Here is a 3,741-nt window from a genome sequence, read left to right as displayed (position 1 = left end):
CTTCAACACTCTGGAACAAATGAATAGCCAGAGGTGAGTGATTGAGAGGTGCACCGGCATGAGAAAGCATTTGACATGAGGAAAGGAATATGATTAACACTGAAAGCTTGAATTGGATCCACCAGAGAAGAAAAATAACGAAGAATGATGAACTCAAAGCTCCGTTAGTATCTTCCTGAGAATCACCGGATAAGAACATTGGCGGGAAAAGAATGGAGAAACTTCACATCCATAAGATGGATACTTGATTAAGATATCTGAGTCCTTGAAGAAAAAGGGTGGGAGGGTGGGGAAAACAAAGACAACTTGGGATGGATGAAACAAACACCGATGAGAAAACTTAGAGTTGATCTTGCGGCTGGGAAAAATGATGGGATCCACTTGAAGAGAAGCACGCCGGTTTGGAAAAGAATTGACATGACAATCTCGATAAACAAGAAGGATTAGTACTCCCATAGAAATACGAGAACACCGCTTGAAAGGTATGGAATCAACACTTGACATTGAAACAACTCAAATACCACAACTCAAAACAAAACGAAGGATTGGCTTGCAGAATAAGCCGAAACAAATACATATGATAGAGATTTACCCAATCCCATATCATGCATCTGTCGGAAAGATATTCTAGGAGCTACTAGAATTCCCACCTATAAACTCCCGAAACTTTCTGGTTATGCAATCTGGTGTTGGGGATACAGGGGAAACAATATATATCTCACCCAAAACTAACAATCCCTACATCTAGGTTGTATCCATCCGTCAACACATAACCAGGAAACCTTCGGAAATCGTGTACCTCAACCTTTGAAAAGCATCCGTTATACGAGCTATGGCAATACTCCCGAACTCCCGCCCCAGTACTGGGTGGTGTCGAGGTTATCTCACCAACAACTGCATAAAAGAGATTTTCGATGTCGGCAAAACTCAGGTATTCCAGAACTGCAATGATAAAATTATGACAACAACACCTCGGAGCTCAACTCCCCGGGTCACTGCCACATAAAAGATAGGAGGCACCAAGAACAATGTTCCCGTCACAAAACCATCGGAACGATTCCAAGATACCCGCGTGATCCTAAATTTTTTTAGTGAAATTTGAGGAGAGGAAAGTCAAAACATCTACGTCAGGAGACCTCACCAGAGTGACGAAGGGACTGAGGAGTAAAAAGAATCCTACTCCCCGATATATATAATCCTAAGACTCAAAATAGTTTTCTTCTAGACTCAACAACGGTCAACAATCAAGGGGGCTCCTATGGTCGGTTGAGGCTCTGATTACCAACTTGTCACGCCCAATATGCGACCCTATCCAAAAGGAACTCGAAGGTCCCACCAAGGATAGACCCGCATATTGAAACACTTTTGCAAGGTGGATATCATTACATCAACATTACATAATGGTTGGGGATACATACAAGAGGCATAGAATGCCACACGAATACAACATCACAATACATAAGAGCAAGATCCGACTACGGATGAAACATAAACAGAAACTCGAACGACATCCACCCTGCTAGCCCAGGCTGCCGACCTGGAACCTATCCCCTGACTGAAGAAGAAGCAGAAGAAGAACTCCGAAACAAGCAAACATCGCTCTCGCGTCATGATCATCACATAACCTGTACCTGCAACTGTTGTTTTAGTAATCCGTGAGCCACGAGGACTCAGCAATCCCATTACCATGGGTATCAAGACTAGCAAAGCTTAAAGGGAAAGGAAGGGGTAAAGTGGTGAGGTTGCAGCAGCGACTAAGCATATATGGTGGCTAACATACGCAAATAAGAGCGAGAAGAGAGCAAATGGAAGGTCGTGAAGCTAGCAATGATCAAAAAGTGATCCTGAACTCCTACTTACGTCAAGCATAACCCAAAAACCGTGTTCACTTCCCGGACTCCGCCGAAAAGAGACCATCATGGCTACACACGCGATTGATGCGTTTTAATTCGGATCTAGTGTCCAGTTATCTACAACCGGACATTAACAAATTCCCATCTGCCCGCGCGGGCCTGACTTTCGAAAGTTTAAACCCTGCAGGGGTGTCCCAACTTAGCCCATGATAAGCTCTCGCGATCAACGAAGGATATACCTTCTCCCAGGAAGACCCGATCAGACTCGGAATCCCGGTTTACAAGACATTTCGACAATGGTAAAACAAGACCAGCAAAGCCGCCGAGATGTGCCGACAAATCCTGATAGGAGCTGCACATATCTCGTTCTCAGGGCACACCAGATGAGCGAAGCGTACAGGAACCAACGTAACCCAAATTGCCAAGGAATGGTCCCGCATGGTGCTCTAGTTTGGACCAACACTTGGAGGAGCACTGGCCCGGGGGGTAAATAAAGATGACCCTCGGGCTCCGGAAACCCAAGGGAAAAAGGGCTAGGTGAGGCAAATGGTAAAACCAAGGTTGGGCCTTGCTGGAGGAGTTTTATTCAAAGAGAACTGTCAAGGGGGTCCCATAAATCACCCAACCGCGTAAGGAACGCAAAATCCGGGAACATAACACCGGTATGACGGAAACTAGGGCGGCAAGAGTGGGACAAAACACCAGGCATAAGGCCGAGCCTTCCACCCTTTACCAAGTGTATAGATGCATTAATAATATAAGAGATATTGTGATATCCCAATCATAATCCTGTCCATCATGGAGCAATCTTCAACTTCACCTGCAACTAACAATGCTATAAGAGGGGCTGAGCGAAGCGATAACATAGCCAAGCAATGGTTTGCTAGGAAGGGTGACAAAGGTTAGAGGTTGACATGGCAAATAGGGAGGCTTGAAGAGCAAGCGATAGGTAGCGCAGCAAAGCGATAGAACGAAGCAACTAGCATAGCAATGATAGTAGTGAGATCCAGGGTAGCGGTCATCTTGCCTGAAATCCCGCTAGGAAGAAGAACGAGTCCATGAAGAAGACGCACGGGAGTAGTCGAACGAATCCTCACAATCACAACATTACCGGAACTAAGAAGCAATACCAGAAAGAAACAAACAACATGGTAAATGCACAAGCATAAACATGGTATGATGCACAAACAAGTATGATGCATGTCCGGTTTAAAGAGGCATGGCATGGCAAAATGCAACAAACAATACTACAAGTTAAGTGGAGCTCAATATGCAACGAGTTGCATATTGACAAAACAACACATTGACATATTTAGTTTAATCTCATTTAGGCTACCAAACAATATTAAATGTTGTAAACATGGCAAGAGGTGAAGCATAAGTAAACTAACTATCTAGGCAAGTTTAAATGAGGCTGGAAACAACAAACAACAATTCCGGAAAATCCCCATATGCATATTTTAGATTCGGTATTGTTCTTCCCTAAACCATATTTTAAGGTTGTTAAACAGGAAAATAAAGTGGACCATGTTAAACTAGGCATTTTTCTACCCCATTTACATATCAAGTTTGTTTAATTCGGAGCTACGGTTAATTAGTTATGAAATAAACCATTTTAACATGGCATTTGAGCAAATTTAAACAAACAACATTTTAACCATTTTAAGTATGGATGAAAATAGCATATTATGAAAGTGCCTTAAAAACTGAGCAAGTTACATATATGACATGTTTAAATCCGATGCACGGTTATTTAGTTGTGAGTAAATTAAAATCATGGCATGATCTGTAATTATACATGCACTGGATAAATGGAAAAAATCACATGGACTGGGAAAAAACGTACACAGGCTGAATCTGGATCTGGCAAGGGTTGCTCACATTTGGC

Source organism: Triticum dicoccoides, chromosome 6B (assembly GCF_002162155.2).
Source record: "Triticum dicoccoides isolate Atlit2015 ecotype Zavitan chromosome 6B, WEW_v2.0, whole genome shotgun sequence".
Taxonomy (NCBI): domain Eukaryota; kingdom Viridiplantae; phylum Streptophyta; class Magnoliopsida; order Poales; family Poaceae; genus Triticum; species Triticum dicoccoides.
Note: the sequence above shows the minus strand (reverse complement) of the source record.